Consider the following 27,806-nt stretch of genomic DNA (forward strand, 5'->3'; position numbering starts at 1 on the left):
AGTGGAGTTTTTAGGGTTTATCTTAACCCCCGAAGGTGTGGTGATGGATGCAAAAAAAGTACAGGCGGTGAAGGTTTGGCCATCTCCCCAATGCCTCAAGGATATACAATCAATCTTAGGATTTGCCAATTTCTATAGGAGGTACATCAGTAATTTCTCAAATATAGTCACACGAATTACTAGACTACTTAAGAAGGCAGTTCCATTTAATTGGGGTCATGAAGCGGAGAAGGCCTTTCAGGAATTGAAGGCAGCATTCACCACCGCACCTGTGTTGAAACATCCAGAAACAAGTCAAGCATTTCAAGCAGGTCGAGACAGATACCAGCAATGTGGCGATAAGTGCTATTTTGTCACAAAAGGATGAGGAGGGAATATGGCATCCAGTAGCATTTTACTTTCGAAAGTTAAAAGGGTGTGAACAGAATTATTCTATCACAGACAAGGAATTGTTAGCCATTCGATCAGCCTTTTTGGAATGGAGGCATTATTTGCTGGGGGCTAAGCATCAGGTGGTGGTGGTCACTGATCACAAAAATTTACAATATTTCAAGACTGCTCACAAACTTAGTCCGGGGCAACTCCGCTGGTCGCAAGATTTCAATGAATTTGATTTTGTGGTGAAATTTAGACCAGGGAAAAACAATGGAAAAGCGGATGCCTTATCAAGGCAGAAAAATTTGGATAGCATGGTGGGGGAAGTAAGAGCAATCATTCCACCAGAAAAGGTCATCGGAGCTATCACTAAGAAACTCATTGATGAGGTAAAAAACATGCTACCACCAAAGCAACTTCAGGAGTGGGGGAACAGTAATTCTGCAAGGAGGGTGCGGGAAGGGCTGCCGTATCATCAAGATAGATTGTTCTTGCCTACTAAGGAATTACAGGACAAGTCAGGGGAAGAAGCCTCTCCAGCCGGGAGATCTTCTCTGTCGTCGGGAAGTGGTGAGTCGGTTCCGCAGGGCTCCACCTGTGGTGTCGTCGGTGTAGGTCAGCTCAGCTTCTCCCTCGTCGGATTCTTAGGTCCTGTGGCGACTTCTGAAGTTCCAGTCCCGAAAGCCCTGCTTTTATGCAGCACACCCCATTCACTCAGCCTAGCTGTCAATCAAACATGCTAAGTGGTGAGCCGGCCGGCTCACCACTTGGGCCAATCACACAAGAGTGCCACTTGAGTTACCAAGGTAACTCAGTCCAGGGTGCCTAAACCCCCTCCCACACCCCCAGTGGTACCCAGACAGAGTGGCACCACTTTTGGAGGCTTCTGTGGAGAAGCCCGCCAAAAAGTGGAACAAAGGGCTCGACTTGGGTTGGAGTCACAGAAGAGAACACAAACGCCATTTTAGAATCGAGTCCTGTCAAAAAATACCAACCGGCGAATTAATATTAATTAAATAAACCGGCGGTATGTTCGAGGCTATCAGAATTAAATAATTAAAGTTGGTAGCCTCGAAAAATGGGAAAATCCCATAGGGATATATTCGCGGTCGAATATAAAAAGTAGTATCCACTGCCACCAGCCAAAACTCGATCAGGGGGGACGAAGACGTGCCCCCTCGACTAACAGACCCCGGGGCAATCGAATTGCCCCGACCAGTACGTCCACAATATGATGGTTTGTACCGGTTTCTGTTAATAATTTGGAACTAGTAAAGCCAATGGTGACTTTACATGCCCTGGGAGACAGTAGTCAGTCCCAGGGTATGGAGTCTATGGTGGGGTGTCACTATGACACCCCTGTGTCACTGCACGGAGGGTGCTGTGTAACACACATAGTAAAAACACATGAGGCCAGGGGGCGTGGCTTGGAGCCATGGCAATCGGACGTGCTCTGTGAGAGCTCCCCGCTGGTGCCACGTCGCCATCGAAAATGCCCGTGTGAACACCAGATTTAATCAATCTACCCGACCGCGACCGAGAGCTGAGTCGCTGCTGCATTCCTGGGCTGCATATCGAAGCCCCACTGATGCGGATTGCATAGATCCACCGACCACGACGCACCGAGAGGGTGCGGGGGACAAGATGGCGGCCTCCTCCCAAGTCCGGCACTGATCTCGGGGCCTGGAGGTTGGAGGCGGAGCATTCCGGGTGCGGGACTCGGTCTGCGGGAGACAGCGACTTGGCTCCAGCGTCGCCCCTGAGGCTCACCGGCATCCTTCTGGGGCCCTTCTGCACTCGACGAGGGGTCTGGCTCCTGGGGCCCCTCCCCCACCTCCCCTGCTCCGGAGGCCGGCGGAATCGGCGATCCTCCCTTCCATCCCAGCCCCGCACTCCAACTACTCCGTCGGGGCCGGCGCGCCCGGGACGTGACCGTGGGCCTCCTCGCTTCCCCCCTCCCTCCTTCCGGAAAATCTCAGCGGCGGCTCCCGTCTGCCTCTTGTCTTCGGTGGGGGCGGTACCCGCAGCTGCCGCGTCCACCAGCAAACCGAGCTGGCCCGGAGGAAGGCCAGCCGCAGCGGGTCAGCTTGGACCCAGCCCCCAAGCCAGCAACCCTGCGGGACGTTCCGGGAAGCCTCCAGCTTCGAACCCGGACAGGGGCCTTAATTTAACAGCCGCCCAGGGGCTGCAACGTGACGCTCCTCGCCGAGCCCCCTCTAGCTGCACCCCCCGCCCCTGTCAATGGAGGGAGACGGTCCGAAGCCTGATCCTCCCCCTCAACAGCCCCCACCCTCTCCCCGCCAACTCACAGCTTCAGCGGGCGAACGGCGCCTGGAGCCGCCTGCTCTGGTGTGGACGGAGCCGGCCCGCCTCGGGGCCCACGGAGGCCGCATCTTCCAACATAGCTCCCAGGGGGGGGGGGCCATCTCCGGAAACAAGGTGATCCTCTCACTTGACGACCCCCCTCCTCACGCCGCATCAGCAGCACACCTAAGGCTCTCCCTCCTTCGTTGCCCGCTGCGGCCCATGCGGTGGCCCTTGAGCCCCTAAATAACCTTGGCACTCCCCCCCTCGTTGCATTGAAGCCGCAGTCAGGAGACTCGGCCTGAGGTCCTGGGGTCCCACTGTTCGAAGGACTCCCCACGCTCCCAACCCTGCAGGTTGTGCCCGCACCGGGGCACCCATCAGCTTCTGCCCCGCACCCCCGGGGCTCCTGGACTTCCTTTCGCCACACGCTTCTGGCTCACTTCCAGAGGGGGGAGGCAGCCTTCCTAAACCACTGCCACAAGGTAAGGCGGCACCTGCCACATCTCGCCCCACCTGGACGCTCTGCTGCCCTCCGGGCCTGGCTGGTTGCCCCCCGCCTCTGTCCTAGCTGCAGGGGCTGCTCCAGGGTGCCATGTCCAAATCGGGTAAAGCCGCCAAGCAGACTGACATTTCTACACTATTAACCATGCCTACTGGGGGGGAAAAAAGCAAGAAGGGTGAACGCATTGAAGCTGGGGCGGGGAATGGCCTCCCTGATGACCAAGCATCACAGGCGGTCATGAAAGCAGACCTCCATGACCTTCTATCGGCCCTCACCAGGGAATTCCAGAAGGGCACTGAAGAAGTCAAGACCCAAATTTCCCAGTTGGACAAGAGAGTGGGGGAGGTGGTGGCAAGAACCGAGGAGATTGAGACTACATTATGCGAGCAGAACTTTGAGATCGGAGAGGGGGCGGACAGGATTAGGGCCCTGGAGTGCAGGTGTGAGGCTCTGGAAGCTAGACAAGAGGATGCCGAAAACCGCTCGAGGCGGAACAACATCAGAATCCGGGGAATCCCGTCTGCAGTCTCGGAGAAGGATCTCCCATCCTATGTTTCCGATCTCCTCCGCCACATCATCACCCTCCCAGATGACTCCCCCCTGGAGCTGGACAGAGTACACAGGGCTAGACCCAGGCAGAGGCCCAGCGGGGCGGCTGATGTCTTGGTCAGGGTCCATTTCTATAAGCTCAAGGAGGAGATTATGCAGGAGGCCAGGGCCATGGGTCAGATCCACTTCCGCGACTCGGAGATAGCCCTGTTTCAAGATTTAGCTGTATCTACCCTAGCCAAACGAAGAGCTCTTAAACCCATGGCTCCTTCACTTGGGAGGGAAAGCCTCAGCAAATCCCATCTCCACGGGAAGCGGCAGCGTTTATGAACCCGGACATGGAGGAAGAGGTCCCAAAGGGCCCGGCCCGCTCTCCCGAGGGGGCTGTGGGGGGGCTCTTCGCCCCTGGTCCCGGGTGGCCAGTCGACGCAGGTTGCGCGGCCCTCTGGCAAGGGGGAAAAACACCAATACCCACTGAGAGCCCGAACGGCCCAGATCCAAGCTTATCCTCATCAGAGCCCTAGAGCAGCCCCCTGACCGCCCCCTGGGAGCCTAGACTTTAAACCTAGAGCCTCTCAATTATCTAGTCCATCCGGGTCGCTGTGGAGCGATCCTCCAACTTAACAAGCTTGTTGGCCGAGGCAGCCCGCAGCGCGCTCTCTTGATCTGCAAGATCTTCACCACTACAGCATGAGACCCCTTGGTCTCCGACACAGATGGCCTCTGTGGCCCAGCCGACAGCCCTGTTGGTAGAAGGCTGGCCTGGATACCTTTATTTGTTTGTTGTTTTAGGTTCTGTTCTAGTTTATGTTGTTGGTTCTCCTTGGTCAGGGGGAAATGGGGAGCTGGAGCTTGGGCTCGGGCGGGAGGCGAGGGGGAAATGAAGGTCAAAATACAAGCTGACGATGCGCTCTCCTCCCTGCCCGGTAGCTCCAAGGCAGCGGCGAAAGGGCCAACCGGATCTGAGGGGTCCCCAGCTCCGCAATCCAAAAGATGCAGGGTAAAGTCTTTATCAAACCCACCCAATAATGTCTCAGCCGGATAGGGAACTTTCGTTCCTGACCTGGAACGTTCAGGGTCTGAATTCCCCCTGGAAAAGGAAGTCTGTGGAGCATATGCTCGCCCAACTGGCACCCGACATTATTTGCTTGCAGGAGACTCATCTCCTCAGGAGCGACGAACGCCGCATAACCTTTCAACGCTACACCAAAAGATTCTTCGCCTCTGCGGATCTCAAGAAGAGAGGGGTTGCCATTCTGCTAAGCCGGGACTTACCCTTAACCAATATAACCACCAAGCGTGACCCCGAGGATCGTTATCTCCTGCTAAAAGGCCTCTTGGTAGAACTTCCCATCACTATCGCTGCTATATACTGCCCAAACACCGGGCAAAGCACATTCCTCCGGAATCTCCTACCAACACTTGCTGCCTTCACAGAAGGTCGTGTATTTATAGGGGGCGATTTCAACCTGGCCCCCGACCCAAACCTGGACAAATCGCTCCCTCCATCGAAAGAGGATTTCAGCAAGGCCCTTGCCATGGCAGAATTCTTAAGGGAAACCGACACTATAGATGTGTGGAGATTGGCCAACATGGGAAAAAGGGACTACACTTTCTTCTCCCACGTGCACCTGGGTCACTCACGGATCGATCTGCTTCTAATCTCAAGCATCCTCATACCCTGCGTCGAATCCATCCAAATCGGGCTCAGAGCCCTCTCGGATCATGCTCCAGTCATATTGAACCTGAGGGTATCATGCCTCCCGGAGACGCCCCAGAGGCAATGGAAACTGCAAGATCACATTCTATCGGACATCGCAATCAGAACAGAAATTGCGGAAGCCCTCAAAAATTATTTCAGGGAAAACACCACCAAAGACTCCTCGTTGGCCATGATCTGGGACGCTATGAAACCTGTCATCACGGGCACGGCGAACGACTGCACAGCTCGACTCAGACAACTTGGCAAGCTGCAACAAGACGCACTTGAAGTGGAGGTGGCAGAAGCGGAAAGCATCCTTAAACGAGGCCCGAACAGGAAAGCGAGCCGCATTCTCCAGAGGGCGAAGCACTCCCTAGAAATGCATCTGGCCGACAAAGCGGCCAGGGCTCTAACATACACTAAACAGTTTTATTATGTGCACAGCAACAAAGCAAACCGGCTCCACCTCATCCACAGCCTCGCAGATGCGCAAGGGACTCTTCGTTACTCCATCAAAGAGAAAATTGAAATCATGGCTTCTCATCACAGAACGATCATGTCGGGTGCTCCCACGGCCGAAACAGCACAAGCCAAATATCTGGCAGAAGCGCAAATTGCCGTCCCATGGCCGCAACTTGAGGCCCTGGAGGCCTCCTTCTCAGCAGAAGAAGTTAGTGAAACCATAACTAAACTGAAAAATTCAACCCCTGGCCCGGATGGGTTTACAGCCCAATTCTATAAAAAATTTTCATATATCCTATCTCCCCACCTGGCTACCCTATTCAACTCATTCCTATCCTCAGGCACGACCACCCCCTCAATGGAAGAATCAATAACCGTACTACTGCCGAAGCCTGGAAAGGATCGGAGCCAGTGTGCCTCCTACAGAACTATCACCCTTTTGAACTATGACGCAAACATTTTCACCAAAACCCTCGCGAACAGGTTGGCCCCCTTGCTTCCGTCAATTATCCACCCGGATCAGACGGGATTCATACCCGGCCGCTGCACCCATGATAACATAAGGAGAACCATCAACGTCATTGAATCTGCCAATAGGAGGGGGCAGGCACTGATGGTACTATCATTGGACGCACACAAAGCTTTTGATATGCTTGACTGGGGCTACATCCGAAACTCACTCTCACATTTCGGCTTCGGCCCAAACTTCATAAAATGGACATTAGCAAACTACCAACATCCCTCCACCAGCCTCAGAATGAATGGAGTTAGGTCCGAAATGATCAAAATCTCAAGAGGCACTAGACAGGGTTGCCCCCTGCCCCCCCTGGTATTTGCCCTCGCCATGGAGCCATTCGCGATCAGGGTTCGCCACAATGCAGGGATCCAAGGTCTGGCAATCAAGTCCCAAACATATAAAGCCGCCCTGTACGCCGACGATGTCCTCCTCACTTTAACCAAGCCAGAGGAAACCATGAAGGCCCTATGGAAGGAACTGCTAGAATTCGGGGAAGCCTCGGGTTTTAAGGTTAACCTTACCAAGTCCACAGCATTAAGCATCAACCTACCTAGCCAGCTATTATCAGACCTGGAGAAAGAATATCAGATCCCTTGGGCCAAAAAGAACCTCCCGTATCTGGGGGTCCAGCTTCCCGGCGCTTTCAGCAGATTATATAGAGCCAACTTCCCGGCACTCCTGAAAGAATTCAAAGACGATCTCATATGCTGGCAAAAGCAGGAGATTTCCTGGTTCGGAAGAATCACGGCCTTGAAGATGAACCTCATCCCTAGACTCCTTTACCAGTGTGCTGCCATACCCACCACAATCCCGAAGCAAGAGATCCAGAAGCTACAAAAGAACATCATGAGTTATATCTGGGAGGGGGAAACAGCCGCGCATCCCGCGAAGGGTCATGCTCCGGGGTCGGGAGACGGGAGGTCTGGGAGCGCCCGATGCTGCAAGATATGTTCTGGCCGCTCAGCTCTCGTCGGCGTTCGCTTGGCTCCCCGCCACCTCTAAGCCCCGCTGGCTGGAGCTGGAGGAGGCCTGGAGTCCAAGCCCAATAACCTCGCTGCCACACCTGAAGGAACCCAGCGCAAACAAGGGCATGGGACCCCTGGCGGCAACTGAAAATACAGTATGGAGCTGGAAGAAAGCGGCGCGACTGTGGAACCTCCGCGGCACGACGGGCCCACTCACCCCGGTTTGGGGAAACCCAGAATTCACCCCGGGCTGTAACCCCAGGAATTTCAGGAGATGGAAAAATGGAGGACTGGAGAGAATACAAGATTTTTATGAGGAAGGAAACCCCCTAGACTTCGAGGCCTGCAAGGCGAAATTCGACGTGCCGGAGAGCGAAAGATTCAGATACACCCAGCTCCGCCACTGGCTCTCGAGCAGGGAGATGAAGCGTCACGGAAGCAGAGCCCTCACAGCCCTGGAACTCACCCTCACAGGGTCCCCGCCAAAGGGCAGACTCTCCACCCTCTACAAGCTCTTGGACAGAACAGACCCATCCCGCAAAGAGCCATATATGCTGAAGTGGGAAAATGACATCGGGAGGCCTATCGATTTGGAGGAGTGGAACCACATCTGGGCAAGAGCAAACAGAAGCTCGAAGTGCGTTTCCAACAAGGAAGGGGCATTTAAGGTATGGTTCAGGTGGTATCGGACCCCAGAGACACTCAATAAATGCAACCCCACGATTCCCCCGGCTTGCTGGAGAGGATGCCCAGACAAAGGCACACTCTTTCATCTGTTCTGGTCATGTCCCAAGGCTATTCAATTCTGGAAATCAGTGCTGGATCACATCAATAAAATCACAGGACTCACTATCCCATGGGACCAGGGCATCGTTCTATTGGGATCAAGCGGGGAGGGCCAATTCCCCCTCTCCGGGCACAGAGCAGAGCTATGCTCCCACCTGTTGACGGCCGCAAAAATCTCCATAGCTAGGCTGTGGAAAAACCCAGAGGACCCAACAGTACAAATGTGGTGGACGAAATGCTGGGACATAATTGCAGCGGAAAAAATAACTGCCCTCCGGTTCGGAAATAGAGACAAATTCTCCCAAACATGGGCTCCCTTTTTGGACTTCACCCAGAAATTCCCAGGTTTAGCACGACAACCCCCCTCCCTACGATGGATGGACAAAACCGAATAAACACAAAGGGGACAACGCAGAGCAGAAGTACAGATTGGCCTAGGGTCCCGCCGGCTAATAAACCCAGGAAAGATGCATCAATGCCCGGATAATCTGACGCTCACCGCTACCCACGTATGACTCAGTGCCTAAAGAATATACAAGGATCCCTTTTCGCCCACTTGTAAGCCATCACTGCCCACCAGGGCTAGACTAACCGCTTGCTACTCCCCTTGAACTGCCCTCTGACCTGTTATTACTGTTGTTTTGTTATGAAGGACATTGTCCTTGTTGTTTTACTACTTGCACCTCTAAGCTCAACGGCGCTGCTCGCAGCGCCCTTTATGTACTCGCAGCCACTCGATGCAATGTATGTACAAAAACCAATAAATATATATTTAAAAAAAAAAAAAAAACACATGAGGCCCTATGGCGTAAAGGACCCCATAGCCCATAAAACACATTCACTGTCAAAGGAACACCATAAATCATGTCCAAGAGTGGGAGAAAAAGCGTGTCACTCTTGGCAGGAGAAAAAAACAAACTCCAGAAATCCAGCAAAGCTGCTGGGGGACTCACTAGGTTAGGAAATTCAGCCTAAAGAGAGAATTCTCCCTAACACTCGCCCCCCCCCCAGACTAAGGGACAGGAGGATTTAATCCACTCCTGGATGAATCCAATACCTCTAGTCGATGACATACATCCTAGAGAGACCATCAGCATTTTGGTGGTGACACCCTGACCTGTGCTCAATGGTCAAATCAAAGGTTTTCCTTTGTAAGCTATATGACCTACAAACCCTTTGAGGAACATCAGTTTTTTAAAAGTTATAGGGGATCTGGTTGACCAGTCTCTCAGAAGTTGTTACAACTTCTGAACCTGTGTTAGGCTTTTTCAATGGGTCCTTATAAAGGATTCCCTTAGATCTAGAGGGTCCTCCAGAGGTCCTCACCACCTCTCTGTTGGGAGAAGGTTGGGTTTTAGGCCTCTTGGTTGGAGGGGATGGAGATAAGCAAGGTACATGCTTCTCCTTCCTCTTAGATCTACCTTTACCTACTTTATAGGAGTTTCCCCCTTAAGTCTAGGAATTGGGTTAGAGTCTTCTGTGGAAGGTCCAACAGTCTGAAGCTTTTTGGCCTTAGACTTTTCTTTTCTGGTTTTCCACCAGCACTGAGAATGACCAGTTCTCTTAGGCCTAGTTAGGGTTCCAGTAGGTCTATCCACCTCTTCCTAAGAAGCAAGGGGAGTCACAGACTCTATAACTGGGGGAACAATGATGGAGCTTGGTTGGTGCTCCCATTTCCCTAACATGTTAGCCTGAAATGTGCCTGGGTCAGAGGTCAACTTACCAACACCAGGGCTTGTAGTGGGGTTCTCAGTAGAGGTTCCCACAGGCTTAGAGTGGCTCCTTAAGGTGGCCTCTCTAGCCAATTTGGTTTGGTTCTGGGTCTCCATACTGGGAGGCCTGGGGGTACTGTATACTACTCCTAGAGTTCTTAGATCATTCCCCAACTGGACTCTCCCAGGCACCTCAGTCTGAACACTGACAGGAATCAACACTGTCATGTCATTACACTGAATGAGGGCTGGTAGAATTGGAACCATTTGGACAGGGCCTCCAGACATCTTAGTGGGACCTTTGGGTGCCTTAGCAACATCCTCAGGCCTGAAAAAGCTTTCATCCACTACTGTTCTGCTGGCCCCAGAGTCTCGCCTGGCAGGAGTATCCTGGCCATTGACAAGAACACTGTCCATATAATAAACTTTAGAGTTTTCTAGTATAGAGTTGTACACACTCCTATTCTGATCACTAACCAGACCCATGGACTCTACTGTTACACTTGCTTGAAGACCCAAAGGTTCTTCAGCAAAGACTTCAAAGTGCGCACTAGCCATTTGGACTTCCTCCTCAGGAGTGAAGGCTAAGGAGACTGTGCTGATCCCTGTAGGTTTACCCTTACATCTGGGATCTCCTTTGATGTGGTCAGTTGCCCCACAGAGATAGCATGTTCCAAATGCTCTCGGGAAGGGTGGCTTGGCCTGACCTCCTTCTGGTTTGTGACCAGAAGGTACACTAGCCTGTTGTGGTTCACCCTGGGGCTTACCCTGGTTATTTTGCTGCTTGGGGCCCTCTTTGGTTTGGGAGGTATTAGAAATCTCTTGGTTCCCTTTTGTGGCTGCTTTCCCTCATCCTTTTTCTGAGTGACCCCTGAATCCTTGTGAGTGGCCCTGTTGGCAACCCACAAGTCAGCAGCCTTAGCTAGCTTCCTGGAATCGAATTCTCTTGAATCAGCCAAGTGCTGTCTGAGCTCAGGAGAGCAGGCATCATAAATTGACTCCAACATAACAAGATTTCTCATTCCCTCATAAGTGTTCACCTTGTAACCCTTAATCCATCCCTCTAGGTTTTTCAAACACTCACTCACCCAGGTAGCCCAAGGGGTACCATCATTCTTTTTGAGGGTCCTAAACCTCTTAAGGTACTGGGAAAGGGTCTTCCCAAATCTAGCTATCAAAGCTGGTTTCACACATTCATAATCCTTCTTATCCACCTCCCCCAACTCCATTACCACATCAGTTGCAACAGGGGGAAGCCTAGAGAACAACCAGGGAAGTAACTCATTCCCTGTGATGTCCTGGAGCCCATGATTATACTCAAACATTGTTAACCAATCCAACACATCCAACTTAGGTTCATACATACCCACTAATTCGTTAGGCATCCGGGGTCTTTTGGGACTAGAACTCCTAGAGGAACCAGAGGAGAGAGAAGCATTTTCCACAGACAACTTCTTCATTTCTAGTTCATGATTAAGCTCTATTTCTCTGAGTCTTAACTCAGTTTGCTTCTGCTCAGCCTGGGCATTCATTCTTCTGAACTCTAGCTCTTGGTTTCTTTCAGATTGAGCAATAAAATGTTTGTACTCTAATTCAAGCTTCATTTTTTCAAGTTCAAAATAAGCAGGGTTACATGTAGGACCTGGTATAGGCCCAGTAGTTACAGTAGGTAAGGCAGACAGAGGCTCAGAGTGGCTAACTTCATTAGGTTCACTTTCCTCTTTTGACTCATTATCAAGACTTTGATTCAGATCAATACCATCACTGTTTTCTACATTTGCTGGGTGGGGTAGATTCCTCTGTACCACCCAGACTTTGGTTTTCTAACAATCTTTCTATAAGTTCCATTTTCTTGCCCTTCTCAGAGAGATTCTTATGTCTACACAATACTTTTAAGCAATCAGCAGTTTTGGCAGACAATGATTCTAGGGTATAACTCTCCATAGCAGACATAGTTAGAAAATTAGCTTTTTAGTGCTAAGCTCTGTGGTTAGTTATCCTAAAGTGTTCAAAAAGCACTCTAAAGTGTATACTCAATACAAATCCCATCGCTGTACACCAGCGTTAGGCAGAAACCTGTGCAGTTCCCTATGGGACCACTGCAAAAGATTTAAGACTACAGGTGTTTGGCAGTAAACCCACTTGGTAGCAGTCTGTACCACACAGATTCACTTGGTAGCTGTGGCCGAGCAGTCAGACTTCCCTCAAGAAGAGTTAGGCAGTATACAGAGTATTCACAATAGGTCAAAAGAACACAGTAGAACATGTAAACACTGACCAGAGCTTGGTGTAAAAGAGATATAATTATTTATTTAAAACCACATCTAGAAAAACACACAAGCACTAATAGTAAGCAGTTCACAAACACGGTCACTAAAAGATATGCACTCCCTTAGAAGAATATTAGACAAGTGTTAAGTAAAGCCCCACTTATTTTCAGACAGCGGTGAGCGCTTAACGCAGATGGCACTCTAATAATTTGTTTGAAAAGGGAGAGAAAAGCAGAGTATAATTTGAAACAGATCCCAACACTTTCACAAGAACAAAACAAGAGAGGAAGGCAAGTAAAACCGTGAAGTTAGAGTTCAGAAGGCCGGATCCACTTTAAGAGGATCAGAACGAAATGTGTCCAAGGTCACACGGTTGAAGTGCACAAGAGTCTTGCAAAGGTTCAAAAAGAGTTGGACCAAAAGAAAGGGACCAGTTAGAAGGTCAAGGCGGCCAGCCCAGTCCAGAAGGTTAAGGGATTATTATTACCTTGTAGCAATCTTTAGAAAGGGAGGCCTGGCGGACACGGTACCTTAAAGTGGTGAGAATACTCCAGCGGGGCAGTTGTTCCTGGCAGCGGATACAAGTCAGTCCTTTGTCCGGGGGAAGAGAGGATCTCGTCGGGGAGGAAGACAGGAGTCCGTTGCACTGCCAGTGAAGAAACCAGCCGCAGAGTTCTCAGGTAAAGGAGCCGTCCTTTTATTCGCGGTCCAGTGGTAAGTGGCTATCGGGTTGCTGGGGTGGTTGGCACGGGCAATTCGACCACAAGACGTCCTGGCATGCGAAGAAAAGAAGGTAAACTGGTTGTGCCCACCAGTCAGGGGAAGAAGCCTCTCCAGCCGGGAGATCTTCTCTGTCGTCGGGAAGTGGTGAGTCGGTTCCGCAGGGCTCCACCGGTGGTGTCGTCGTGGTAGGTCGGCTCAACTTTTCCCTCGTCGGTTTCTCAGGTCCTGTGGTGACTTCTGAAGTTCCAGTCCCCAAAGCCCTGCTTTTATGCAGCACACCCTCATTCACTCAGCCTAGCTGTCAATCAAACATGCTAAGTGGTGAGCCCGCCGGCTCACCACTTGGACCAATCACACAAGAGTGCGACTTGAGTTAGCAAGGTAACTCACTCCAGGGTGCCTAAACCCCCTCCCACACCCCCTGTGGTACCCAGACAGAGTGGCACCACTTTTGGAGGCTTCTGTGGAGAAGCCTGCCAAAAAGTGGAACAAAGGGCTCGACTTGGGTTGGAGTCACAGAAGAGAACACAAACGCCATTTTAGAATCGAGTCCTGGCAAAAAATACCAACCGGCGAATTAATATTAATTAAATAAACCGGCGGTATGTTCGAGGCTATCAGAATTAAATAATTAAAGTTGGTAGCCTCGAACAATGGGAAAATACCGTAGGGATATATTCGCGGTCGAATATAAAAAGTAGTATCCACTGCCACCAGCCAAAACTCGATCAGGGGGGACGGAGACGTGCCCCCTCGACTAAAAGACCCTGGGGCAATCGAATTGCCCCGACCAGTACATCCACAATATGATGGTTTGTACCGGTTTCTGTTAAAAATTTGGGACTAGTAAAGCCAATGGTGACTTTACATCCCCTGGGAGACAGTAGTCAGTCCCAGGGTATGGAGTCTATGGTGGGGTGTCACTATGACACCCCTGTGTCACTGCACGGAGGGTGCTGTGTAACACACATAGTAAAAACACATGAGGCCCTATGAAGTAAAGGACCCCATAGCCCATAAAACACATTAACTGTCAAAGGAACACCATAAATCATGTCCAAGAGTGGGAGAAAAAGAGTCTCACTCTTGGCAGGAGAAAAAAACAACTCCAGAAGTCCAGCAAAGCTGCTGGGGGACTCACTAGGTTAGGAAATTCAGCCTAAAGAGAGAATTCTCCCTAACACTCGCCCCCCCAGACTAAAGGACAGGAGGATTTAATCCACTCCTGGATGAATCTCATACCTCTGGTCGATGACATACATCCTAGAGAGACCATCAGCATGTTTGTGGTGACACCCTGACCTGTGCTCAATGGTCAAATCAAAGGTTTTCCTTTGTAAGCTATATGACCTACAAACCCTTTGAGGAACATCAGTTTTTTTTTAAAGATGTAGGGGATCTGGTTGGCCAGTCCCTCAGAAGTTGTTACAACATCTGAACCTGTGTTAGGCTTTTTCAAGGGGTCCTTATAAAGGATTCCCTTAGATCTAGAGGGGCCTCCAGAGGTCCTCACCACCTCTCTGTTGGGAGAAGGTTGGGTTTTAGGCCTCTTGGCTGGAGGGGATGGAGATAAGCAAGGTACATGCTTCTCCTTCCTCTTAGTTCTACCTTTACCTACTTTAGGAGTTTCCCCCTTAAGTCTAGGAATTGGGTTGGAGTCTTCTGTGGAAGGTCCAACAGTCTGAAGGTTTTTGGCCTTAGACTTTGCTTTTCTGGTTTTCCACCAGCAATGAGAACTATCAGTTCTCTTAGGCCTAGTTAGGGTTCCAGTAGGTCTATCCACCTGTTCCTCAGAAGCAAGGGGAGTCACAGACTCTATAACTGGGGGAACAATGATGGAGCTTGGTTGGGGCTCCCATTTCCCTAACATTTTAGCCTGAAATGTGCCTGGGTCAGAGGTCAATTTACCAACACCAGGGCTTGTAGTGGGGTTCTCAGTAGAGGTTCCCACAGGCTTAGAGTGGCTCCTTAAGGTGGCCTCTCTAGCCAATTTGGTTTGGTTCTGGGTCTCCATACTGGGAGGCCTGGGGGTACTGGATACTACTCCTAGAGTTCTTAGATCATACCCAACAGGACTCTCATAGGCAACTCAGTCTGAACACTGACAGGAATCAACACTGTCATGTCATTACACTGAATGAGGGCTGGTAGAATTGGAACCATTTGGACAGGGCCTCCAGACATCTTAGTGGGACCTTTGGGTGCCTTAGCAACATCCTCAGGCCTGAAAAAGCTTTCATCCACTACTGTTCTGCTGGTCCCAGAGTCTCGCCTGGCAGGAGTATCCTGGCCATTGACAAGAACACTGTCCATATAATAAACTTTAGAGTTTTCTGGTATGGAGTTGTACACACTCCTATTCTGATCACTAACCAGACCCATGGACTCTACTGTTACACTTGCTTGAAGACCCAAAGGTTCTTCAGCAAAGACTTCAAAGTGCGCACTAGCCATTTGGACTTCCTCCTCAGGAGTGAAGGCTAAGGAGACTGTGCTGATCCCTGTAGGTTTACCCTTACATCTGGGATCTCCTTTGATGTGGTCAGTTGCCCCACAGAGATAGCATGTTCCAAATGCTCTCTGGAAGGGTGGCTTGGCCTGACCTCCTTCTCGTTTGTGACCAGAAGGTACACTAGCCTGTTGTGGTTTACCCTGGGGCTTAGCTTGGTTATTTTGCTGTTTGGGGCCTTCTTTGGTTTGGGAAGTATTAGACATCTCTTGGTTCCCTTTTTGTGGCTGCTTTCCCCATCCTTTTTCTGAGTGACCCCTGAATCCTTGTGTGTGGCACTGTTGGCAACCCACATGTCAGCAGCCTTAGCTAGCTTCCTGGAATCTAATTCCCTTGAATCAGCCAAGTGCTGTCTGAGCTCAGGAGAGCAGGCATCATAAATTGACTCCAACATAACAAGATTTCACATTCCCTCATAAGTGTTCACCTTGTAACTCTTAATCCATCCCTCTAAGTTTTTCAAACACTCACTCACCCAGGTAGCCCAAGGGGTACCATCATTCTTTTTGAGGGTCCTAAACCTCTTAAGGTACTGGGAAGGGGTCTTCCCAAATCTAGCTATCAAAGCTAGTTTCACACATTCATAATCCTTCTTATCCACCTCCCCCAACTCCATTACCACATCAGTTGCAACAGGGGGAAGCCAAGAGAACAACCAGGGAAGTATCTCATTCCCTGTGATGTCCTGGAGCCCATGATTATACTCAAACATGTTTAACCAATCCAACAAATCCAACTTAGGTTCATACATACCCACTAATTCCTTAGGCATCCGGGGTCTTTTGGGACTAAAACTCCTAAAGGAACCAGAGGAGAGAGAAGCATTTTCCACAGACAACTTCTTCATTTCTAGTTCATGATTAAGCTCTATTTCTCTGAGTCTTAACTCAGCTTGCTTCTGCTCAGCCTGGGCATTCATTCTTCTGAACTCTAGCTCTTGGTTTCTTTCAGATTGAGCAATAAAACGTTTGTACTCTAATTCAAGCTTCATTTTTTCAAGTTCAAAATAAGCAGGGTTACATGTAGGACCTGGTATAGGCCCAGTAGGTACAGTAGGTAAGGCAAACAGAGGCTCAGAGTGGCTAATTTCATTAGGTTCACTTTCCTCTTCTGACTCATTATCATGACTTTTATTCAGATCAATACCATCACTGTTTTCTACATTTGCTGGGGGGGGGGGGGTAGATTCCTCTGTACCACCCAGACTTTGGTTTTCTAACAATCTTTCTATAAGTTTCATTTTCTTGCCCTTTTCAGAGAGATTCTTATGTCTACACAATACTTTTAAGCAATCAGCAGTTTTGGCAGATAATGATTCTAGGGTATAACTCTCCATAGCAGACATAGTTAGAAAATAAGCTTTTTAGTGCTAAGCTCTGTGGTTAGTTGTCCTAAAGTGTTCAAAAAGCACTCTAAAGTGTATACTCAATACAAATCCCACCGCTGTACACCAGTGTTAGGCAGAAACCTGTGCAGTTCCCTCTGGGATCACTGCAAAAGATTTAAGACTACAGGTGTTTGGCAGTAAACCCACTTGGTAGCAGTCTGTACCACACAGATTCACTTGGTAGCTGTGGCTGAGCAGTCAGACTTCCCTCAAGAAGAGTTAGGCCGTATACAGAGTATTCACAATAGGTCAAAAGAACACAGTAGAACAAGTAAACACTGGCCAGAGCTTGGTGTAAAAGAGATATAATTATTTATTTAAAACCACATCTAGAAAAACACACAGGCACTAATAGTAAGCATTTCACAAACACGGTCACTGAAAGATATGCACTCCCTTAGAAGAATATTAGACAAGTCTTAAGTAAAGCCCCACTTATTTTCAGACAGCGGTGAGCGCTTAACGCAGATGGCACTCTAATAATTCGTTTGAAAAGGGAGAGAAAAGCAGAGTATAATTTGAAACAGATCCCAACACTTTCACAAGAACAAAACAAGAGAGGAAGGCAAGTAAAACCGTGAAGTTAGAGTTCAGAAGGTCGGATCCACTTTAAGAGGATCAGAACGAAATGTGTCCAAGGTCACACGTTTGAAGAGCACGGGAGTCTTGCAAAGGTTAAAAAAGAGTTGGACCAAAAGAAAGGGACCAGTTAGAAGGTCAAGGCGGCCAGCCCAGTCCAGAAGGTTAAGGGATTATTATTACCTTGTAGCAATCTTTAGAAAGGGAGGCCTGGCGGACACGGCACCTTAAAGTGGTGAGAATACTCCAGCGGGGGCAGTTGTTCCTGGCAGCGGATGCAAGTTGGTGCTTTGTCCGGGGGAAGAGAGGATCTCGTCGGGGAGGAAGACAGGAGTCCGTTGCACTGCCAGGGAAGAAACCAGCCGCGGAGTTCTCAGGTAAAAGGAGCGGTCCTTTTATTTGCGGTCCAGTGGTAAGTGGCTATTCGGTTGCCGGGGTGGTTGGCATGGGCAATTCGACCACAAGACGTCCTGGGATGCGAAGAAAAGAAGGTAAACGGGTTGTGCCCACCAGTCAGGGGAAGAAGCCTCTCCAGCCGGGATATCTTCTCTGTCGTCGGGAAGTGGTGAGTCGGTTCCGCAGGGCTCCACCGGTGGTGTCGTCGTGGTAGGTCGGCTCAGCTTCTCCCTCGTCGGATTCAGCCTAAAGAGAGAATTCTCCCTAACACACAAGAGTTCAATAATCCATTCTCTACTTCCCCTTTTGCCGGGGTCAATCTTGATCATCACGCTCTTTAAAGTTCACTCAATTTGTGCCTTTTTAATCAAACATTTCACCTTTTGTGGAGAGTTTCGAGTGGGCTACTTCCTTTCGCCGGACCACTCAGCTACTCTGTATCAAGGGTTTTACAGTTATCAGTAATTTTAAGTTCACCACAGGTCTGCCTTTCTTTGTGTTTCATCCACACGCATGCAGCCTTCAATTGTGTGATATACTTTTGCAACTTCAATCTTCCTTTAACACACACCGGTCTTTCATGCCACTTGCCAACTCACCGGTTGTGTGCATTCCTTTCGTGCCTTTGCCTTTTGGTTCATGAGTCAAGGTTAATACCACAGGCTTTGCCTCGCCTCCCCAACCCTGTCCTTCAACCGAGAGGGTCACAGGACCCTTGGTAAAACAATGCAGTCTTCTTGGCGGGAATTTGGCTTTCTCCACAATTCTTTGGAGGCAACGACTTCCTGCAAGGAACTCCTGGGTTCCTTCACCCAGATTCTCGTCCCTCGATCCGTCGCTCTGCTCCAGTAGGTTTGCCTTCGTCCTGGAGGTTCGGCTGCTTTTTGTGTTCCACCTTGTTTAGAGTATGTCTCTATGTTCCACCTTTTAACCGTGTGGGGAGAGCTAACTGGTATCAGATGTATGTGATTAAAGTCAAGTGCCTGACTTTGCCTGACTTGATTAGCCAGACATGTCCATTGGGATGTGTTATAGGTAGCCTTGTTACTTTGTCTCCCTCTTCCTTGGCCCAGAGTTTGTGTGGAAAAGGGAGGGGAGGTTGGGACATCAGAGAATCCTATGAAATAGGAGGGGTCATGGGTATGGGAAAGGAGTGAATACTGCATCTCTCCATCGGTCTCCTGACCCCTCATCCAGGTGATCCTCCCGCACTTGTGCGCCCCCAGGAACTGGATCCAAAAGCGATGGTCGTGACCTGACCACCTGGATGACAAGTCCCCATGGACTAGCAGGTGAGACACCCTTTGGTTTCACACACCACCCTTTTCTGAACAAATCTGTTATCTTTTATATTGTGCAATCTTTATCCAACTTATCTCTCCAGTGGCTCTCACCTATTTTCATGTACGCCTTGCCACTCAGGTCTCCACTGGATGCTACCACTCATTCATCTTTTAAGAATGTCGATCTTAATCCTCCTGACTCTGGGAGCCTTGGCCTGTGCGTTTTTTCATCCTACTATGTGTCCAATATCATACGTGTACTCCTGTAGCTTTGCAGCTATGCATGCTAATCTGAGAGTGTATGTTTTCGTACCACATGGGCTCAGCATGTGTATAAGTGGTTTGTGATTGGCGAGGAGATTGAATCCGGTGCCGCCAACATAAATCCAGAAGTATTCAACAGCCCAGGCGCACGCCAGCATTTCCTTTTTGATCACTGAATCATTATTTTCAGTGTCTGACAGGGATTTTGATGCAAATGCCACCACGTGTTCAGTGTCGCCCTCCTTCTGGGTAAGTTGTACCCAACTCATACGCACTGTGATGAATGTATTCCAGTGGGGATTGTAGGGTCGTAGACATGGTGAACCTATTATTCCCTCTTTCACTTCCTTGAATGCACTTTCCAGTGTCTGATGCCACTCATTTTCTGCCCCCTTATTCAACAGTTCTTTCAGGGGTGCTGTCACTTTTGAAAACCTGGACACAAATTTGGCATAGTATTCAGGCCTAGGAGGGACCTCAATTCCTCCTTTTTGGTTGGTGCCTGAGCCTTCACTATGCCTTGAAGTACTTTTTTCTTGGGACAAACGTCCTCTCCGGATATGGTGTACCCTAAGTACTCACTTCATTGGCCCTGATTATACACTTCTTATACTGCAACCATACCCCAGCATCTTGTAGCTTGTCGAGCATTTCCTCAACACGCTGCATGTGTTTTTATATCTTCTGCGTATATTAGAATGTCATCTTGAAAATAAGATACAATGCCAATGTTCTTTAATATCGAGTCCATCATTCGCTTGAAGGCTGAAGCAGCAGAGGACAACCAAAATGGCATTCTGGTGTACTAAAATTTGTCATTTCGGTCATAAACACTGTAAACAGTCTTGATTCCGTATGTAACGCAATCTGATGGTCTTCAGAAAACCTTTGCGACTTTCATCATCAAGATGAGGTAATTGATGCTGAGAAGTGGGTAACTGTCAATGATGACCTCCAGGTTCAAACTGCGTAAGTCTATACACACTCTAAAATCATTTGAGCCTTGCTTCTTCATCAGTACCACCAGGCTCAGCCATTCCGATGACTCCACAGTTTCTATGGTTCCTTATTTAACCATTTTATCCTACTGCACCTGTAGTGTTTGCTGCACTGTAACCGGCACTGGTCTTACTCTGTGTTTAGCTGGAATTGCATTTAGATGTAGCCTGATTTTGTGCACACAGTTTTGAATTCTGCCCAGGTCACTGGTGAACAACCTTGGAAACTCATCTCTCGATACTGATGCTCCTCTGACTGTCACTGAGAAAACATGCTCATCTGTGCTTGGGTCGCATTTTATGTCCGATTTTGCCTGGTCATCCCAGCCTAGCACAGCTGGACCTTCTTCAGCGAAGTACACCTTTGCGTATTCCTTCCGCCCTTTGAATTCTACCATACAGTTGATGTATATTAGCAGAAAATAAACTATGCAGATCTGATCACAGTGGGTCTGTATTTTGTTTTCATGATTTCAATGTTACTCTGGCCCACCATATGTTTGTATGTGCAAATTGGTAGAATGGTTAAATCCAACCCCAAGTCAGCCTTGACTCTGGTCTCATTTCCGTCCACTCTGATCACACAGTGCGGCTTCTCTTTCCTTGCGGTGGAATTGTTGGCCATGATGATGGTCGGCTTGTCCTCGTCTCCCAACTGACCACTTAGAACCCCAGTCACACATAAACATTCTAACCCTTAACACTCCATTGTCAATCAATACACTGACCAAAGGTTCCATTAGGATGCAGGATAATACCAAATCCCTACACACACCTACCAGCCGGGCTCCGGTAGTTGTGAATTACTAGAAATAAGGTCAGGCTCATATTTCTTTTTAACATTTCCTTTTCCTCTTTGTTCCGTCATGACTTCTAGCTTTTAATATATGGAAAAAATGTTATTTTTGGGTACACACGGAGGGCATAAATAAAAAATAAAAAATAAACATTTTAAAACCTCGGTAATAGAGAAATGTAGGCGTGTCTGTCAAAAGTTAATTTTCATTAAGATTATATTCGAGAACCTAAAGCATTAGTACTAAGCAGGTATCAGAACAAATAGGCAATTATTAACTATGCTTGGCAGCTACACATGGAGATGTAGAGCGACACTCTGGGTTACAAAATAGACTATAAATGACAATATCCCTCAAACCATGGTATATTTCTAGCTCTGCTTATTACTCCAGAATCAAAGTCTCTGATGAATATTTTGGAGGTATTTTTAAACTCAATATGCCATACATGCCAACACTCAGTAACATCAGGGGGCCGGGTGGGTTGGGGTGGGGTATTATGGAGGCAGAAATGTATTTGCATATTGACTTCCGCTTTGCATGGCACCAACAGAATACTATCATGCAGTGTCAGGCCAGATATTGCATGGAGCTGATACACTTATTTCATACTTCTTGATTGATTGTACACATTCATTATTCGGTCCTTTTCTGCTCTCTCAAACTCGGTAATTCCCTATCCCCTTAGCCTCCTCCTCATCCTGTCCCTCCTCTTTGGGCCTCTCTCCTGTCACATGGACCCACTTTAATTAACCCTTAATTGTACATTTCATCCTCAAACAGTTAACATGCACAATATACAAGGTTGCATTTCTTCAATGAGTCTCATAGGTCGCCATGTGATTCTTCCTGACCTGGTGTTAGGGAGAATTCTCATAAACGTGCTAATTCCCTTCACCTTAGAGATCCCTAGCAACTTTTCTGGATTTTTGAGGACTTGATTTCTTTACCTGGAAAGCGTGTGTTTTTTCCCACTCTTTCATGTATTTTGATGTGTGTTTTACTCTTGTATTCTTTGATTATGGAGTTATAAGATAACTCCATAGGCATCTTTTATGGTGTTACACAGCACCCTCAGTGCAGTAACACAGGGATGTCTTTTTAGACTTCCCAAAGGTTTAAATACCATCTCTAGGATGAACTACTGTTTCCCAGAGAATGTAATGTTAAATTGACTTTACTAGTCTTTTTGAATTCCTACACCCCAGCATATCTTCCTATGGAGTGCTCTAGGGGTTACCTAGTATCCCCTGTGTCTAGAAACTCATGTTGCAGCCAAATGCTACCCTTTCCTATCGAAATGGCTGGTGGCAGTGGTTTTACAACTACCATGATTTATACCGATCGCGAACACCAGTAGCTAAAAATCAGGGGAGCCATGTTTTGCAAGATGGCGCCTTAAACCCATTTGTTTAAACGGGTCCTGATCTTCTTTTTTCACCATTTCTTTTTGGAAAGATCCTTCTAGAGTTTGTCTCTGCGCACCAAACTAGGTTTGGTCCCTTTGTTTCCATGCCTTTGGCGGGCTTCAGGACTGAAGACCACCTCTGGCATCTGAGTGTCTGGGGTGGGCAGGAAGTGAGGGAGGCGCCCGAAACTCCCTGTGCTTAGTCTCCTAGGAGACCCAAATGCACCCTGACGTGATTGGCTGGCTGACTGTCCGGCAAGGACAGCCACCCTGCTGGGTGAGTGGTAGCTAGGCTGGAATGGAAGGCAGAAAACTGTTTAAAAGGCGAGTCTGTTGGACTGGAAAGCAGAGTCGACCACTGAAACGAAAGAACCGAAGACGAGCTGGAAGAGGCTGGCTGCTGCAACTCCTGGACCTTTGGTTTGCCAGTGAAGCCCTGCTGCAAGTCCAAATCGCCAAGTTCATCTCGACAGAGAAGCCCCTTCAAGGACGACTTCTTCCTTTGAGTTGGTGGGACCAAGCAACTTGTAAGCCACCTGGATACCGTTCTCGGAGCTGGTTAGGATTAACCAGCGGGAAAGACACCAGCTTGTGTGCTTGATGACAGCTACTCGAACCGAAGATCTTCCATTTTGCCAGCTTGTTTGACCCGTCCCCGTGCAGTGCAGGAGTCCCCCGACGTCCTCCCTCTTGTCCACATGACTGAGGCTCAGGAACATTGAGATCTGCAGGAACTGCCAATAACCAACATCTTCAGCTGTATCATTTCTTCATATTAAGGTACTGTGCCAACCCGATTGAGAGAACTTACCTCTCGCTGTGAAAGTTTGTGAAACTTTCCCAACTTGCAGGCCTAATCAGCTTGTGACCCAGCATATGATTCTTTTTCATACAAACGACTTCTGAGAACATTGGCAAAGACTTTACCTTTTACTACAAGAACTGCTCTTTCCTATCCAAGACACTAGCCCATTGACTTTGGCCTAGGCCTATTGAACTGAATCGAGTCCTCTAGTGAACTGAAACTATTTGCACTGTCTAAGAAAGTATTTGTGATCTATTCTATTAACTTGTGCCTTTTTACTCCCATTCAAAGTAACTCAAATGCCATTTTGCTCCTATTTCACGGGAGCCTAATTTACTCAGAAACTTATTGGTTTGGTACTGAAGTATATTTGTGTATAATATTATGTTGACTCCTTCTAGTGAATGTTTTCTAAATGACTGTGTAATAAATTAATAAGTGTTTTACCAAGAAACCTTGAGTGTAAGTGTCTACTTGAAACACTGTGATTGTAAGACCTCTGTGTAACATCCTTGTACTGCTCACATTCCCTCTTGAGATAAGCCTGGCTGCTCAGCTCGCTACCACAAAACTATATAGTACAGACTTATACCAAAGGATGGTTTTGTTTACACCTGTAGTCCTAATTGTATGTGGTGGTCCCAGACGGTACTGATGCAATTCTGCCTAACACCTGGCACCCATTCTTCTTTCTACAGGATTGCAGTGTGCTTATGTAATCCTTTGTGCCTCACGGTGGCAGCGTGGCGTTTCAGTCCTCCAATCTTGAGACATTCCTTCTTGTTCTTTGTTCAGGATAGAATTGCAGCGGCTGTCAAGATGACTGAAGAGTGCTGATTGGCTTCTGATTTAGCTGCTTTCTTCTGAGTTGCAGGTTTCATTGTCACTTTCATCCATCACATGCAGTGAAACCTCCATGAAGTGGTGTCTTTTGAAGCACAACATGTTTCTGGTCATTTCTCTGTCAGGGTTTTCTGCAGTTGGACCCTCTGATTTTTGTTATGTTATTTGGCATTTATACAGCACTCTATATATCATTGGCATGACCTCAAAGCGCTTGTCAGTTGAATGCCCTCGGGGACCGTAGTCCAGGTCAGTCAAGAGAGTAGGGTATTATAGGGGTACGACGTTTTTTCATCGTCAGGCATTACAAAGCCTGCAGTTTAAACGTCTTTGAGAGTTCATCACATTTTTTAGGGGGGGTGGGAAAGGGCAGATAAGTGGTTGGGGGTGTTGGCTATAGGTAAAAAAAAATGTGCGGGAGAGGGGATTTGATGGGGGACCCCCCCAAAAAAACAAACTGAATGGACTCTCCAACACGTTTAAATTGCAGGCTTTGAAATGCCTGACGATGAAATGACATAGAACCATTATAGGGTACTTGGGTGCACCCAAAATGTGAGCAGCTGATGTGATTGCCTGATGGTAGCTGCATCCTAACATTAGGTGTGGTGGTATTGAGAGATCAGTTGAATGTGTGCAGTCTGGTGGTTGGTTTCCGAGACTGCATTCCATGTCCTAGTCTGTCAGTCAAGAGATCATGGGAAGAGTATATCCAAATAGAGTGTTATTAAAATGCCGCTAGTCAGTCTTTAAGGTCCCGTAAATGTCGATATTTCAATCCAGGATTGCAGGTCTGCAAAGATCACCATTTTTTCCTTACCCAGAACTAGAGAGTTCCATCTTTATTCTAGAGTGCGTGTAGCAAAGGTTCAGGGTAGGCGCTCAGCATATTTACACCTTAACTCTGTCAAAGCTTCACATACCATCACAATGTGATTTAAGGTTTCTACCTGTGAATTGTTATGGCAGGAGCGACAGGTGGAGACCTCCTAGTTGATTCATTTGGCCCAGAACCTCGCGTGTTGAGAGGAGGTTGAGCCTGAAACGCAGAAAGAGATTGCACAATTTTGGAGACGGGTAAAACTGGAGATATGGAGGAAGTTGATTTAGCTTTCGTGCTTCAAATGGGCAGTTGATAGACAGGAGGTATAGTGATTTCAGGTTCTGAGTCTGAATCCAATCTTTGTTCTGTATGTTCTTCTTAATGGCAAGTGGGTTATTCTTCAGTTTTTCCATAGAAGTCTCCAATGCCTCTATCCAGTCTATACATGTGGACTTCCATTTATTCAGCATGAAGTTGTTCGAAGAGACTGAGTTTGTTCTCAGGATGTCAAAAGCCGGAACATTGTCATCAACAATAGTTTTACGGTATAGGCCAAGCGATTTCCATAAGTCTTGGGAGTGTATGGATTGAAGGCCCAGTTCATGATGAATTATTTGCACTGGGAATGAGCTGGGCAGAGACAGCACTTTCCTTGAGAAGTGGCATTCATGCCTATCCCAGATCTGGTATGAAAGGTTTAGAACAGCTTCAGTTCCATAGCATAAAATGACCACCACTTTTTGTCAGTAGAAATTATGTAAAGGACGCATGGAGAATTGACCATACTTTCTCTGTAATATCAGACCTTGTCAAGCCAGGGATTCAGTTTTTATTCATAGGATTTTCTTCCAGTCTTGCTCACAAATACTTGAGTTGATGTAAATTCCTAAGTATTTGTAGCTATGTACTTGGGTAAGGCGGTTCGAATGAAGGAATATTGAGAGCGATTTCCGTTTACAACCCTGCATTGGGAAAGAAGATCATCACCTGTGACTTATCAGTATTTATCTCATCTTGTTCTTTTCTACATAGGAGGGCAGTCCATTGAGCCGTCTTTGCAGACCGATCTGGGTTTTGTCCAGCAGGACCAGATTGTCTGCATATAGCAGCCATGGTACAGGGGTACCATTTAAAATAGGAGGAAAGGCTTGAACTCCTTGTTGTGATGATGCAATGTCTGATATGTAGAGGTTGAATAACGTTGCTGCGACGGAGCAGCCCTGTTTAAGGCCTCTCTCTGTCTTGATTTTCCTTGTGAACATACCCTTCGCAGGTAGTTGTACTCGAATTGATGTATTGGAGTATAGGGCTCTTATGGCAGACAATGTGTCTTCTGGGCAGCCCCATCGCTTTAATATGCCCCATAGGATATCTCGATCTATAGTCTCAAAAGCCTGTTTCAGGTCTATGAATATAACATGTAGCTTGGTATTTGTCCTTATTGCTTCTAATTTGAGAAGGTTAGGAATAAGTAAATTGACATTGGTGCCAACCCCCTTAACGAATCCCGTCTGTCGGAGGTCGCCTCAGTTGGTCACTTTCATCCATCTGCACAGGTTTCTTAACAGCATTGTTGCGAATTTTCCCAAGGGATTTAACATGACAATGGGTCTATAATTCGAGGGCAGAGATCTGTTGCCTTGTTTAAATAGTGGAATTAACTTCGCTGATTTCCATGTTTCAGGCAATTGTTCAGAGAGGCCGATCGCTTTGTCGATGGCCTGGCAGAACTCAGCCCATGCCTCCGGATTGGCTTTTAGGTGATAATTAGACAGGCCATCTAGGCCTGGGGCACGGGAGGTATTCAGCTGTTTGATTTGCATCTCAATCGTTTCTCGGTCCCATTTCAGGTCCCATCTAGAGTTGTTTAGGGTTTCCATGCCAGAGTCAGTGTCCCTTTCGGTTTCGAGGGTGGTGTCTTGTCTCACCTTAGTATAGGCCGGTTTGGCGAATAGGAGTGAGAAATAGGACACCCACGTTTATTCCGGCACCTCTGTGATTAGAAAGGCTGCTTGATTACAGTTTCCATTTAGGAGGGACCATATAGAGTAAGAGTTGCGGTTTGCCAAGGCTTGTAGCATGCTGACAGCATCATTTTGACAACGAGCTGCTTTAGACATCAGTAACCAATTTTGATAGACTTACTTGTTCTTTTTTTGCACGCTAAGAATCTGGTCTACTGGCAGAAAGTATGTGTGCTTTAGATCTCTTTGCTTCTGTTTTCTTTTGTCCACCAATTCACAGTGGTATGCGTGATTATACGGTATCAGGTTATAATGTCCCCATACATAATGTCACCGGGAAAAGCCATGGCAACATTATATATGGTGACATTATGTATGGGGATGGGTTGTGGGGATGTCCCCTGCATGTTCAATGTAATATTGCCTCCCCAAAAAACTGCAACTTTTTTGTCAGTAGACATTTTTGCGGGGATATTATTGCATGGAACCGATTATAGTTGGTATCAGTGGCCGGGGAACTCTGTGTCACTCGTCTAAAAGGGTCAGGAATCCACTCGTAATCAGGATGCGTAGAGCCAGCAGAGGTGCTGGTGAGGAACTTTATCATAATAGCTTGGACCTCCAGAGGGTCAATCTGAACGCTAATATGTCCATTATCTAGTCGCAGTACAGGTATATTTATGGTAGGTTTTCGCACTGGAGGCGAGTTCCAGGGGTATCAGGTAATATTATCCCCACCAATAATATTGCCATATATATGGTCGTCGGGAACGGCCATAGGCGATATTATTAGTGGGGATAATTTTTGGGGTATACGGGAGCAGAGCTGAGAGGATGCCCCCCGCTCCCTTTAAAATAATATGGGGATTGTGGGGGTGTC

Source organism: Ambystoma mexicanum, chromosome 2q (genome assembly GCF_040938575.1).
Source record: "Ambystoma mexicanum isolate Mex_15411 chromosome 2q, UKY_AmexF1_1, whole genome shotgun sequence".
Lineage (NCBI taxonomy): Eukaryota > Metazoa > Chordata > Amphibia > Caudata > Ambystomatidae > Ambystoma > Ambystoma mexicanum.